The sequence below is a fragment of the Schistocerca nitens genome, chromosome 7, assembly GCF_023898315.1.
Source record: "Schistocerca nitens isolate TAMUIC-IGC-003100 chromosome 7, iqSchNite1.1, whole genome shotgun sequence".
Lineage (NCBI taxonomy): Eukaryota > Metazoa > Arthropoda > Insecta > Orthoptera > Acrididae > Schistocerca > Schistocerca nitens.
Window position 1 is genome coordinate 580,198,061 of NC_064620.1, and position 16,040 is coordinate 580,214,100.

Consider the following 16,040-nt stretch of genomic DNA (forward strand, 5'->3'; position numbering starts at 1 on the left):
ATTGCGATGTTTGTCGAAGAAGAACATTAGACATTCGTAAATGCCAAAGGTGGTTTTCTAAGTTCAAATTCGGTAGTTTTGATCTTTCCGACTCGTATCGACAAGGACGACCAGTAACCTAGACAATGACATGTTAAGAGGAAAAGAATTAAGCAACTCCGTGTCAGACAATCGAGGATTTGTCGAACATTCTTTATCAATCTTGATCAACCATCCAGGAACATTTTCAGCATATTGATAAAGTAAGCAGAGGAAGTGTTGGGTTCCCCTTAATCTGTCCGACGAAAGCAAAGATAACCGATCCGCCACATGCAACTTATTGCTACAGCGGCACAATACAGAAAGGTTTCTTGATCGCTTGACCACTAGATCATGAATAGTGTATCCTCTGTGAGAATCCAAAACGAAAAAGGCAGTGGCTCTCTCCGAAAGAGTGGCTTTTGTGTGTTTGGAGGAGGATTCCCGGGGTCGTTCATTTTGAAATGCTACAATCTCGACAAAGTGTGAATGCCGTCCTTTACTGAGAACAACTTGAGCAAGTAAATCAGTCTTTAAGTGAGAAATCCCTAGCGGCTGTCAACAGAGAAGACGTTATTCTGGAGCACGATATTGCAAAACCGCACTGCGGAAGGCAAGCCATGGCAAGAATTAATGAACTGGGGTAGGAGGTATTGCCTCACGCTACATACTCACCCGACATTGCGCCAGCGGATTTAGATTCATTCCTATCGCAGCAACTCTTTCTAAGTAGCAGAAAATGAGAAAACTTGGATGACGTCCAAAATACCATCTCTAGTTATTTAGCTCAAAAACCAACTGCTTTTAATCGTTGCAGCATTGAAAATTTGCATAGCGTTTTTGATAATAAGGATGGTTACATTAGGTCATTGATTAAAAATAAAAACTTGTTGAAGCTATGTGTTTGAATTTAATGTAAAAAAAAGGCATTAGTTTCCAGTTCCCATAATATTTTAAAGCTCGCTCGTAATAACTTTCAGTTACATTTCCTAAGAGTAAACTGGTAGAAGCCGACCTTGGGGAAGATCAGTTTGGATTACGGAAAAATCTACGAACACGTGAGGCAATACTAAGACTACGACTTCTCGTAGAAGGTAGGTTAAACAAAGGAGAACTTACGTTTACAGCATTTGCTGAAGTAGTGAATGCTTTTAGCAAAGTTGACTGGACTTCACTGTTTGAAATTTCGAAGGTAGAAAGGGTAAAGTACAGGAAGCGAAAGGCTATTTACAATTTGTACAGAAACTAGACGGCATTTATAAGAGTCGAAGGGCATGAGAGAGAGGCAGTGGTTGAGAGGGGGCTGAGACAGGGTTTTAGCCTATCCCCGATGTTATTCAGTCTGTGTATTGAGCAAACAATGAAAGAAACCAACGAAAAAAATATGGAGTATAAATTAAAGTTCAGGGAGAAAAAATAAAAACTTTGAGGTTTAATGATGACATTATAATTTCTGGAAGAGCAGCTGAACGGAATGAACAGTGTCTTGAAAGGAGGATATAAGATGAACTTCAACAAAAGCAAAACAAGGATAATGGACTGTTGTAGAATTAAATCAGGTAATGTTCAGGGAATTAGATTAGTAAACGAGACTGTAAAGTAGTAGATGAGTTTTTCTATTTTGGTAGCGAAATAAGTGATGATGACCGAAGTGGAAAAGATACAAAATGAAGATTGGCACTGGCAAGGAATGTGTTTCTGAAGAAGAGAAATTTATTGAAATCGAATATTGATTTAAGTTTTAGGAAGTCTTTCCTGAACATATTAACACTATATGGAGTGTAGCTAAGTATAGAAGTGGAACATGGATGATAAACAGTTTAGACAACAACAGAACAGAAGCTTTTGAAATGTGGTGCTACAGAGGAATGCTCAAGATTCGACGGGTACTGAACCGAATTGGGGAGAAAAGAAATTTGTGGCGCAACCTGACTAGAAGAAGGGGTCGGTTCATAGGACACATCTCAGACTTCAGGGGATCACCAATTCAGTACTGGAGGGAAGCGTGGTGGGCAGAAATCGTAGAGGGAGACCAAGAGATGCAGTCAGAAGGACGTAGGTAGCCGCAACAACGGCAAGAATAAAATGTAGAGAGCACATAACATTCTAAAGTAAATTTTTGATGCTTTTAAAATACTATTTTATATTTTTTAAAGGTCAAAAACAAAATGGGGATCCAGTTTTAGGCACTACTCTCTACTATTTGGAACTTAGGGTTGCCCAGAGTGGCGTAATACTTTTAACAGAAGTCAGATGCGTATTCTACGGTCCCGGGCATCATTTTACGCTCGTAGATTGATTTTGCTAGGGGAGATTTTTGTGTTGGGTCCCTAACAGCGGCGGTTGATCTGAGACCTCCCCCCTCCCCTCCCCTCCCCCCCCCCCCCAGAAAAAACAAAAGAAAAAGAACCTTAAGACTTAGAACTCGATTACAAAAAAAATCTTAATCGAATATTTTTGAAGGCCGAGCCGCCACATTTGCATCGGCAGGATGTAACGGTTGACTTGCGGTCTCCATTTTGAGCGTGAATTGCTCTGGAGAAGTCATCTATATCTACATCAGACTCCGCAAGCCACCTAATGGTGTGTGGCGGAGGATACTTTCGGTACCACTATCTGATCCCTCCAACCCTGTTTCACTGACGAATAATGCGTGAGAAGATTGATTGTCGGTAAGCCTCTGTAATGGCTCTAATTTCTCGAATTTTCTCCTCGTCGTCAATACAAAATGGTTCAAATGGCTCTGAGCACTATGGGACTTAACATCTTTGGTCATCAGTCCCCTAGAACTGAGAACTACTTAAACCTAACTAACCTAAGGACATCACCCACATCCATGCCCGAGGCAGGATTCGAACCTGCGACCGTAGCAGTCCCGCCGTGGTCAATACACGAGATGTATGTGGGGGGAAGTAATATGTTGTCCGACTCCTTTCGGAAATTTCATTAGTAAATCTCTCCATAATGCACAACGCCTCTCTTGTAATGTCTGCCAGTGGAGTTTGTTTAGATTCTCCGTAACGCTCTCTCGCCATCTAAACGATCCCGTGACGAAACGCGCCGTTCTTCGTTGGATCTGCTCTATTTGCTGTCTGTGTCCTACCTGATAGGGATGCCAGATAGATGAACAATACTCAAGAATCGTGCGAACAAGCGCCTTATAAGCCACTTCTTTCCTTAAGATTCTTTCGATGAATCTGAGTCTAGTGTCTGCTTTTCCCACTATCTGTTTTATACGATCGTTCCACTTAAGATCGTTCTGGATAGTTATGCCCAGATATTTTACAGCAGATGTAGTCTCTAGCTGTTAGTCATCAATAGTGAGCTGTACAGTAGCGGATTTCTTTTCCTATGTATGTGCACTATGTTACATTTATTTACGTTCAGTGTCAACTGCCAGAGCCTGCACCATTCATCAGTTCTATGCAGGTCCTTCTGCAAATTATTACTATTTTCTGGCGTTGTTACTTGGGTACAGACAACTGCATCATCTGCGAATAGCCGTAAAGAGCATCCGACGCTTTCTACTAGATCATTTATATATATTGTAAACAGCAACGGTCCTATTACACATCCGTGTGGTGCTCCGGATTTTACCTTCATGTCTGTCGATTTTGTTCCGTTAAGAGCGAAGTGTTGAGTTCTACTTGCAAGAAAGTCTTGAATCCAATCGTAGGTCTGCTCCGCTAATTCGTAAGCTCGTATTTTTTTTTTATTAAACGGCAATGCGAGACAGTTTCAAATGCCTTACTGAAATCAAGGAACACGGCATCAACCTGAGCGCCGTTGTCCACTGTGCTGTGGATCTCATGGAGGAACAGAGCGAGCTGAGTTTCTCGGGATCTCTGTTTGCGGAATCCATGTTGATTTTTATAGAGGAGATGTTCATTTTCCAAAAACGTCATAATTCTTGAGCATAAAACATATTCCGTAATTCTACAACAGACTGACGTCGGCGATATAGGTCTATAATTGTGTAGATCCTTTCTCAAAAATGGGAATGACCTACGCTTTATTTCAGTCGTTAGGTACTTTTCGTTGCTCAAGCCATCTACACTACTGGCCATTAAAATTGCTACATCAAGAAGAAATGCAGATGACAAACGGGTATTCATTGGACAAATATATTATAGTAGAACTGACATGTGATTGCATTTTCACGCATTTGTGTGCATAGATCCTGAGAAATCAGTACCCAGAACAACCACCTCTGGCCGTAATAACAGCCTTGATACGCCTGGGCATTGAGTCAAACAGAGCTTGGATGGCGTGTACAGGTACAGGTGCCCATGCAGCTTCAACACGATACCACACTTCACCAAGTGTAGTGACTGGCATATAGTGACGAGCCAGTTGCTCGGCCACCATTGACCAGACGTTTTCAGTTGGTGAGAGATCTGGAGAATGTGCCGGCCAGGGCAGCAGTCGAACATTTTCTGTATCCAGAAAGGCCAGCACAGAACCTGCAACATGCGGTCGTCCATTATCCTGCTGAAATGTAGGGTTTCGCAGGGATCGAATGAAGGGTAGAGCCACGGGTCGTAACACATCTGAAATGTAACGTCCACTGTTCAAAGTGCCGTCAGTGCGAACAAGAGGTGACCGAGACGTGTAACCAATGGCACCCGATACCATCATGCTGGGTGATACGCCAGTATGGCGATGACGAATACACGCTTTCAATATGCGTTCACCACGATGTCGCCAAACACGGATGCGACCATCATGATGCTGTAAACAGAACCTGGATTCATCCGAAAAAATGACATTTTGCCATTCGTGCACCCAGGTTCGTCGTTGAGTACACCATCGCAGGTGCTCCTGTCTGTGATGCTGCGTCAAGGGTAACCGCAGCCATGGTCTCCGATCTGATAGTCCATGCTGCTGCAAACGTCGTAAAAACTGTTCGTGCAGATGGTTGTTGTCTTGCAAACGTCCCCATCTGTTGACTGAGGGATCGAGACGTAGCTGCACGATCCGTTACAGCCATGCGGATAAGATGCCTGTCATCCGGACTGCTAGTGATACGAGGCCGTTTGGATCGAGCACGGCGTTTCGTATTACCCTCCTGAACCCACCGATTCCATATTCTGCTAACAGTCATTGGATCTCGACCAACGGGAGCAACAAGGTAGCGATACGATAAACAGCAATAACGATAGGGTACAATCCGACCGTTTTCAAAGTCGGAAACGTGATGGTACGCATTTCTCCTCCTTACACGAGGCATCACAAGAATGTTTCACCAGGCAACGCGGGTCAACTGCTTTTTGTGTACGAGAAATCGGTTGGAAACTTTCATCATGTCAGGACGTTGTAGGTGTTGCCACCGGCGCCAACCTTGTGTGAATGCTTTGAAAAGCTAATCATTTGCATATCACAGCATCTTCTTCCTGTCGGTGAAATTTCGCGTCTGTAGCAGGTCATGTATGTGGTGTAGCAGTGTTAATGGCCAGTAGTGTATGATGAATTACTGCTAGAAGGGAAGCTAGTTCTTTCGGATAATCTTCATAGAATTTCATAGGTATCTCATCTGGTCGTGACGACTTTCCACTATTAGGCGATTGTAGCTGCTGTTCAATTCCGCGATCGGTTATCTCAGTATCTGCCATTTCGACGTTCGTACGACGATTGAAAGGAGGGACGATGTTACGATCTTCCGCGGTGGAACAAGAAGTCTTCGTTGTACATGGTGTGATGTGGGTGTCGCCAGACGTAACGCCATCCCCCGCCTTCCGGTTGTATTTCAGCGGCAGACGCACAACCAGACGACAGAAAGTTCCCGGTAGGCCGGCGGGCAGCCTGCTCGCTCGCCCATTGTCCCGCACCACACACGCGCACACACACACACACACCCACACACTCCATTCATCCGGCCGACGGGGGCGCCTTTCCCGGAACCTGCTGCAGCGCTGGCCGCGGCGCAATCGTTTCGGCGGTAGCGGGCTCGGAGCGGCGCCCTCCGTCAATGAAGTGCGAGAGGAGCGGCGCGTCCGCCAATTAGCGCGTCCGCGGCGGCTTGTTATTTCGCCGGCTAACTATTCGCGGAATCGGACCGTTTCCAGATGGCCGCGGAAGCGCACTCGCAGCTCGCGTGACTTAGTTTTGTTTTGGGAAAGGGGGTCAGCGCAAATAACTGCAAAGGTCACAGCCGGATCTGCCGGCGCGTGGACACACTGACCGTCCAGAGCGGAGCAGGAAACGACCGCTGCAAAGGTCTTTCCCGGAGCAAACTTTTCCGGAGTCGTATTTCCTAAGGCAGACGGCACACGGACTGTGCATCCCAACTTTGAGAGTTGGCCGTGCCGAGTGTGTGGCGTCGGAGCGTGGAGTTTCACATTGGGGAGCCTTTCCGAACGTTCAGAGCAATATCTTGCATGTCAGGTATTTTGAACGTGCGTTTGAACGTCGACCAGTGAGGTGGCAGAACGCCGATACGTCACAAGCTCGTATGTACGAGGCGTGTTTTTAAAGTAAGGTGCGTTTGAACATAAGTACACAACGAAAGGTTATTTCAGAAACGTAAATTTATTTTCAGAAAGTACACTGCTGGCCATTTAAATTGCTACACCACGAAGATGACGTGCTACAGATGCGGAATTTAACCGACAGGAAGAAGATGCTGTGATATGCAAATGATTAGTTTTTCAGAGCATTCACACAAGGTTGGCGCCGGTGGCGACACCTACAACGTGCTGACATGAGGACAGTTTCCAACCGATTTCTGGTACACAAACAGCGCTTAACCGGCGTTGCCGGGTGAAACGTTGTTCTGATGCGTCGTGTCAGGAGGAGAAATGCGTACCATCACGTTTCCGACTTTGATAAAGGTCGGATTGTAGCCTATCGCGATTGCGGTTTATCGTATCGCGATATTGCTGCTCGCGTTGGTCGAGATCCAATGACTGTTAGCAGAATATGGAATCGGTGGGTTCAGGAGGGTAATACGAAACGCGGTGCTAGATCCCAATGGCCTCGTATCACTACCAGTCGAGATGACAGGCATCGTATCCGCATGGCTGTAACGGATCGTGCAGCCACGTCTCGATCCCTGAGTCAACAGATGGGGACGTCTGCAAGACAACAACCATCTGCACGAAAAGTTGGACGACGTTTGCAGCAGCATGGACTATCAGGTCGGAGACCATGGCTGCGGTTACCAAAAATGGTTCAAATGGCTCTGAGCACTATGGAACTCAACATCTTAGGTCATAAGTCCCCTAGAACTTAGAACTAATTAAACCTAACTAACCTAAGGACATCACACACACCCATGCCCGAGGCAGGATTCGAACCTGCGACCGTAGCAGTCCCGCGGTTCCGGACTGCAACGCCAGAACTACTAGACCACCGCGGTCGGCCCTCTGCGGTTACCCTTGACGCTGCATCACAGACAGGAGCACCTGCGATGGTGTACTCGACGACGAACCTAGGAGCACGAATGGCAAAACGTCATTTTTTCGGATGAATCCAGGTTCTGTTTACAGCATCATGATGGTCGCATCGGTGTTTGGCGACATCGCGGTGAACGCACATTGGAAGCGTGTATTCGTCATCGCCATACTGGCGTATCACCCGGCGTAATGGTATGGGGTGCCATTGGTTACACGTCTCGGTCACCTCTTGTTCACATTGACGGCACTTTGAACAGTGGACGTTTCATTTCAGATGTGTTACGACCCGTGGCTGTACCCTTCATTCGATCCCTGCGAAACCCTACATTTCAGAAGGAGAATGCACGACCGCATGTTGCAGCTCCTGTGCGGGCCTTTCTGGATACAGAAAACTTTCGACTGCTGCCCTGGCCAGCACATTCTCCAGAGCTCTCCCCGATTGAAAACGTCTGGTCAATGGTGGCCGAGCAACTGGCTAGTCACAATACGCCAGTCACTACTCTTAATGAACTGTGGTGTCGTGTTGAAGCTAGTTGGGCGGCTGTACCTGTACACGCCACCCAAGCTCTGTTTGACTCAATGCCCAGGCGTTCAAATGACTCTGAGCACTATGGGACTTAACTTCTGAGATCATCAGTCCCTTGCCCAGGCGTATCAAGGCCGTTATAACGGCCAGAGGTGGTTGTTCTGGCTACTGATTTCTCATGATCTAAGCACCCAAATTGCGTGCAAATTTAATGACATGTCAGTTCTAGTATAATATATTTGTCCAATGAATACCCGTTTATCATCTGCATTTCTTATTGGTGTAGCAATTTTAATGGCCAATAGTGTACATACTTCACTCTAATTTTCGACGTAGTTGCCAAGTTTGTTGAAACACGTATCATACCTCTCAACCAATTTTAAAATACCCTCTTCATAAAAACTTGCCGCCTGCTCCGACAACCAAGAGTTCACTGCCGCTTTCACGTCGTCGTCATCATTGTAACGGTTGCCACTGAGGTGTTGTTTGAGGCGGAGGAACAGATGGTAATAGCTCGGTGCAAGATCAGAACTGTAGGGTGGGTGGTCTAAGACTTCCCAGCGAAAACTGTCCAATAAATGGTGGGTCTGACCTGCAGTGTGAGGTCTTGCATTGTCATGGAGAAGGACAATTCCCTTTGTCAGTATGCCGCGTCTTTTGTTTTGAACCGCTCTGCGTAGCTTTCTCACGGTTTGGCAGTATGCTTCTGCATTGATAGCGGTTCCTTGTTGCATGAAGTCGACCAACAAAACACCATACCTATCCCAAAACACCGACGCCATGTTTTTGCGCTGGGACAGAGTCTGTTTGGCCTTCACCTTTACAGGCGAGTGTGTGTGTCTCCATTCCATGCTCTGTTGCTTCGATTCGGGCGTGATATGCGAACCCATGCTTCGTCTCCAGTTACGATCTGACTCAAGAAGCCATCACCTTCTTCGTGATAACGAATCAAGAACTTCATCACACACTCAAATCTTTGGTTTTTGTGGTCCTCTGTTAGACGTTTCAGGACCCAACGGGAGTACAGTTTTATAAACTTTAGGTGATCAGATACAATGTTGTAAAGCACTGATCTGGACACGTCAGGAAATTCGTTTGAGAGACCTGTTAGTGTGAAGCGCCTGTTCTCACGAATCCTCGCTTCAACTGAAGCCACCAAATCGTCTGTAATCAAAGAAGGGCGATCGGAGCGGTCCTCATCATGGACGTTGTCACAGCCATCTTTGAATTCTCGTATCCACTTACGTACTTTGCTTCCACCGTACACTTCGCAAATCTGTCGATGAATTTCTGCAGCAGACAGGTTCCTTGCTGACAAAAACCGTATCACTGAGCGAACCTCACACGCGGCGGGCGAGTTGGAAGCACAGAACAGAACCGTACTCGTTAGCTACAGAGTTGAAACTGAGCACAGTTGTTCCCGAGGCATGACGGTACACGACGCACGCGCTCGTTGCGGTATGCGCGCGAACTACTAGTGTCTACAACAAAACCTTACTTACGAAACACGCCTCGTATATATGCCGTCTGTGAGCATCAGCAAACTGAGAAGCTATCGATAACCCGCCGTTAATTGTGCGATTCGTTGTAATGAAATGACAAGGAACGTCATATTCTTGGTAAAAGAATTATTACAACTTGCGTATAACGAGAGTATGAAATTTGAAGGCAACAGCATGGTGAGGATCCATTAAAAACGCATTGTACTTGGTACAATTTGCTGTAGTTAAATTTCAGTGAGTAAGGTAGCTACGACTGAAGCTTTTACGATACAGTAACAAGCTGCATATGAGTGCAGATAGTGCGTGTTTACTTTAGTTAGCCGACGCGGTAGCTCAGCGTGTTCGGTGGTCGAGCGGTTCATTTCGGAACCACGCGGCTGCTACGGTCGCAGGTTCGAATCCTGCCTCGGGCATGGATGTGTGGGATGTCCTTAAGTTACTTGGGTTTAAGTAGTTTTAAGTCTAGGGGACTGATGACCTCAGATGTTAAGTCCCATAGTGCTCAGAGCCATCTGAACCATTTGTTCGGTCAGAGAGCTGGCTAGTCTCTGTCATTAAAATAAATAAATAAATAAATAAACAAAAATAAAAAAAAATGAGTGAAGGAATCGATGACGAACTTCAATGGAATTCATGTGACGTCCGCTACGACCAAATATAATGAAAAAACTTGTGCAATGGATAGCGCCACAGATCCATGACAACGTGTATGGTATTTTGACTGGTTCGCGTCCCACAACATCCAATAATTTTTTTCTAACCTTCACACTTTAATAGGTCCTGAAACTTTCTTATTGTTTTAACATAAGTATATACTATAATATTCGATATCATGTAAATACACATAGCACTCCGTCTTCAGGCCACAAGTGGCCCATCGGGACCATGCGACCACCGTGTCATCCTCAGATGAGGATGTGGATAGGTGGGGCGTGTGGTCAGCACACCGCTCTCCCGGTCGTTACGATGGTTTTCTTTGACCGGAGTCGCTACTATTCGGTCGAGTAGCTCCTTAATTGGCATCACGAGGCTGAGTGCACCCCGAAAAATGGCAACAGTACATAGCGGCCCGGATGGTCACCCATCCAAGTGCCGGCCACGCCCGACAGCGCTTAACTTCGATGATCTGACGGGAATCGGTGTATCCACTGCGGCAAGGCCGTTGCCTCATGTAAATATAAGTGCACTCTTTTTGAGGAGTGAGTTTGTTCGATTGCCTTTAATGTACAGGGCACCTTGCACTTCCTGTAGTATGATATTTTTCGCCTTGTTTCTTTCAAGTTTTGTAATTCACAAGTTGTAGAGATTCTGCTACTAAGTAGGGTCAGTGGTCAAGTAAGAATAGCCTTAGGGTTTTACTAAAAAGTGAGAACGATGAAATAATTTTTATCTTATGTGGTCAGCTATTGAAAATTAGTATCGCACTATTTGTAATGGAACTTTTATAAGCCGATGTCCTTACTGATTGGACACGGTACTTCCTTTGTTTTCCTTATAATATTTTCACGAATATTAAAGTTTTTATTTACAGGGTGTTTCAAAAATGACCGGTATATTTGAAACGGTAATAAAAACTAAACGAGCAGCGATAGAAATACACCGTTTGTTGCAATATGCTTGGGACAACAGTACATTTTCAGGCAGACAAACTTTCGAAATTACAGTAGTTACAATTGTCAACAACAGATGGCGCTGCGGTCTGGGAAACTCTATAGTACGATATTTTCCACATATCCACCATGCGTAGCAATAATATGGCGTAGTCTCTGAATGAAATTACCCGAAACCTTTGACAACGTGTCTGGCGGAATGGCTTCACATGCAGATGAGATGTACTGCTTCAGCTGTTCAATTGTTTCTGGATTGTGGCGGTACACCTGGTCTTTCAAGTGTCCCCACAGAAAGAAGTCACAGGGGTTCATGTCTGGCGAATAGGGAGGCCAATCCACGCCGCCTCCTGTATGTTTCGGATAGCCCAAAGCAATCACACGATCATCGAAATATTCATTCAGGAAATTAAAGACGTCGGCCGTGCGATGTGGCCGGGCACCATCTTGCATAAACCACGAGGTGTTCGCAGTGTCGTCTAAGGCAGTTTGTACCGCCACAAATTCACGAAGAATGTCCAGATAGCGTGATGCAGTAATCGTTTCGGATCTGAAAAATGGGCCAATGATTCCTTTGGAAGAAATGGCGGCCCAGACCAGTACTTTTTGAGGATGCACGGACGATGGGACTGCAACATGGGGCTTTTCGGTTCCCCATATGCGCCAGTTCTGTTTATTGACGAAGCCGTCCAGGTAAAAATAAGCTTCGTCAGTAAACCAAATGCTGGCCACATGCATATCGCCGTCATCAATCCTGTGCACTATATCGGTAGCGAATGTCTCTCGTGCAGCAATGGTAGCGGCGCTGAGGGGTTGCCGCGTTTGAATTTTGTATGGATAGAGGTGTAGACTCTGGCGCATGAGACGATACGTGGACGTTGGCGTCATTTGGACCGCAGCTGCAACACGGCGAACGGAAACCCGAGGCCGCTGTTGGATCACCTGCTGCACTAGCTGCGCGTTGCCCTCTGTGGTTGCTGTACGCGGTCGCCCTACCTTTCCAGCACGTTCATCCGTCACGTTACCAGTCCGTTGAAATTTTTCAAACAGATCCTTTATTGTATCGCTTTTCGGTCCTTTGGTTACATTAAACCTCCGTTGAAAACTTCGTCTTGTTGCAACAACACTGTGTTCTAGGCGGTGGAATTCCAACACCAGAAAAATCCTCTGTTCTAAGGAATAAACCATGTTGTCCACAGCACACTTGCACGTTGTGAACAGCACACGCTTACAGCAGAAAGACGACGTACAGAATGGCGCACCCACAGACTGCGTTGTCTTCTATATCTTTCACACCACTTGCAGCGCCATCTGTTGTTGAAAATTGTAACTACTGTAATTTCGAAAGTTTGTCCCCCTGAAAATGTACTGTTGTCCCAAGCATATTGCAACAAACGGTGTATTTCTATCGCTGCTCGTTTAGTTTTTATTGCCGTTTCAAATATACCGGTCATTTTTGAAACACCTTGTATGTATACTACAGACAGAACAACCTGACTATCATATGGACAAGGGAGGAAAGTCCGATTTAATAGAGCTAATATGGGAATTTGACGCCCGTCCACTTCGCAAACAGTCTGATTTAGGAGCCAGATATAGCCGACAACTGCCTCTGGAGCGACTTGCGATCGCGTTTACCACGTTGGGGCCCACGTACCGTACGCACAATTAGCATCGTTTCTGAGCACTCAGCAGCTCGTTGAACTCGGCACGCTCACCGTTGCACGGTCCTTGTGTCGACGGCTTAAGGCCGTTCTCACACGGACCGTGCTGTCGAACCTCAACGATGGACGTGCCGTGTTCAACGAGCTGCCGGGCGCTCAGAAACGGTGCCACTTGTGCGTGCGGTACGTGGGCCCCAACGTGGTAAACACGATCGCAACGTGCTCCAGAGGTAGTTGGCTCGTAAATCACACTGTTTACGAAATGGACGGGCGTAAAATTCTCATATTAGCTCTAGTAAGGGGGGTAGGACGTCAAACGCGCCGACTTGGAGCACGACAGCCACTACAGGACATTTTAATTTCCACTGTCTATACTTTTACGAATAAATTCATAAGACTTTGTCAGCATGACCAGGAAGGACTGAGGATTCACATTCATAGCAGTGGAAGGCCACAAACAAAACAAAATAATTTTTTTTTCATGTGAAATTTCATCATTTTTTTCACTTACTATTCGCTGCATTTGTTTCTATAGGTACACATTTCTTCATAAGTAAGAAAGATTCTTCGATGAAGTTTGACAACATACAGATCACAATTACAGGTGTATCAGACTGTAGAATTTATTCAATTTATGAAAAAATGAACGAGCTGTTACATTTAAACTTCAAGTTAAGAAAAAACTCAAATTTTGTAGTTATTATCTCAATTTTTACCAAAGTTTTAATAGATTTGGAAAATTGTAGTTTCATATACCTATAAGTATGGTTTGTGTGCTGAGCAAAATTTATCGAAGAATGTCTCTTACTTATGTCGAAAAGTGCACCTATAGCAACAAATGCAGCCAATAGTAAGTGAAAAAATGATGAAATTTCACATGTATAAAAAATTTATTTTATTATGTTTTTGAACTTCCACTGCTATAGGTGTGGGTCCTGAATCCTTCCTGGTCATGCTGACAAAGTTTTATGAATTTATTTGCAAATGTATAGACAGTGGAAATTAAAATGACCGGTGGTGCCTCTCTTGTTCCAAGTCGGCGCATTTGACGTCCTACTCCCTTAAAATGCACTTTCCTCCCTTGTTTACACGCTGATCAGGCTGTTCTGTACGTGGCATACATAAATAAAAACTTCAATATCCGTGAAATTATTATAAGGCAAGAAGGCAAATACCATGTCCTGTCAGTAAGGACATCGGCTTATATAAGTTTCATTACAAATAATGCGATATAAATTTACAATAGTTGTCCACATAAGATAAAAATGATTTCATCATTGTCACTTTTTAGTAAAACCATGACGTCATTCTTACTTGATCACTGTTCCTACTCAGTAGCAGATTTTCTATATGAGAATTACAGCCGGCCGGAGTGGCCGTGCGGTTCTAGGCGCTACAGTCTGGAACCGAGCGACCGCTACGGTCGCAGGTTCGAATCCTGCCTCGGGCATCGATGTGTGTGATGTCCTTTGGTTAGTTAGGTTTAATTAGTTCTAAGTTCTAGGCGACTGATGACCTGAGAAGTTAAGTCGCATAGTGCTCAGAGCCATTTGAACCATTTTGAGAATTACAAAACTAAAAAAAGAAAAAAAGCGCAAAATACACTCCTGGAAATTGAAATAAGAACACCGTGAATTCATTGTCCCAGGAAGGGGAAACTTTATTGACACATTCCTGGGGTCAGATACATCACATGATCACACTGACAGAACCACAGGCACATAGACACAGGCAACAGAGCATGCACAATGTCGGCACCAGTACAGTGTATATCCACCTTTCGCAGCAATGCAGGCTGCTATTCTCCCATGGAGACGATCGTAGAGATGCTGGATGTAGTCCTGTGGAACGGCTTGCCATGCCATTTCCACCTGGCGCCTCAGGTGGACCAGCGTTCGTGCTGGACGTGCAGACCGCGTGAGACGACGCTTCATCCAGTCCCAAACATGCTCAATGGGGGACAGATCCGGAGATCTTGCTGGCCAGGGTAGTTGACTTACACCTTCTAGAGCACGTTGGGTGGCACGGGATACATGCGGACGTGCATTGTCCTGTTGGAACAGCAAGTTCCCTTGCCGGTCTAGGAATGGTAGAACGATGGGTTCGATGACGGTTTGGATGTACCGTGCACTATTCAGTGTCCCCTCGACGATCACCAGTGGTGTACGGCCAGTGTAGGAGATCGCTCCCCACACCATGATGCCGGGTGTTGGCCCTGTGTGCCTCGGTCGTATGCAGTCCTGATTGTGGCGCTCACCTGCACGGCGCCAAACACGCATACGACCATCATTGGCACCAAGGCAGAAGCGACTCTCATCGCTGAAGACGACACGTCTCCATTCGTCCCTCCATTCACGCCTGTCGCGACACCACTGGAGGCGGGCTGCACGATGTTGGGGCGTGAGCGGAAGACGGCCTAACGGTGTGCGGGACCGTAGCCCAGCTTCATGGAGACGGTTGCGAATGGTCCTCGCCGATACCCCAGGAGCAACAGTGTCCCTAATTTGCTGGGAAGTGGCGGTGCGGTCCCCTACGGCACTGCGTAGGATCCTACGGTCTTGGCGTGCATCCGTGCGTCGCTGCGGTCCGGTCCCAGGTCGACGGGCACGTGCACCTTCCGCCGACCACTGGCGACAACATCGATGTACTGTGGAGACCTCACGCCCCACGTGTTGAGCAATTCGGCGGTACGTCCACCCGGCCTCCCGCATGCCCACTATACGCCCTCGCTCAAAGTCCGTCAACTGCACATACGGTTCACGTCCACGCTGTCGCGGCATGCTACCAGTGTTAAAGACTGCGATGGAGCTCCGTATGCCACGGCAAACTGGCTGACACTGACGGCGGCGGTGCACAAATGCTGCGCAGCTAGCGCCATTCGACGGCCAACACCGCGGTTCCTGGTGTGTCCGCTGTGCCGTGCGTGTGATCATTGCTTGTACAGCCCTCTCGCAGTGTCCGGAGCAAGTATGGTGGGTCTGACACACCGGTGTCAATGTGTTCTTTTTTCCATTTCCAGGAGTGTATATTACTGCAAGTAATGAAAGATGCCCTGTAGATTAAGCCAATCGAAAAAACTCACCCCTCAAAAAGAGTACGCTTATATTTACGTAACACCGAATGGTATAGTATATACTTATATTAAACTAATAAGAAAGTATCAGAGCCTATTAAAAACGCGAAGGTGTAGTGTGATGCAAACTACCAACACTTCAAAATTTTGGTGCGAAATTATGACGCTACTCACCACACTATCGCGACCACAAGTGTTCAAGCCCCATATCTAGCTTGTTACCATATCCTGAAAGCCTTAATCGTAGCCACATTAC

The 16,040-nt window shown here is 46.1% G+C and overlaps 1 pseudogene; it reads right to left on the minus strand.

Moving 5' to 3' along the window:
• Positions 1 to 10,489: 10,489 nt before the first annotated feature.
• Positions 10,490 to 10,607, minus strand: LOC126195893 (5S ribosomal RNA; annotated as a pseudogene).
• Positions 10,608 to 16,040: the final 5,433 nt, after the last annotated feature.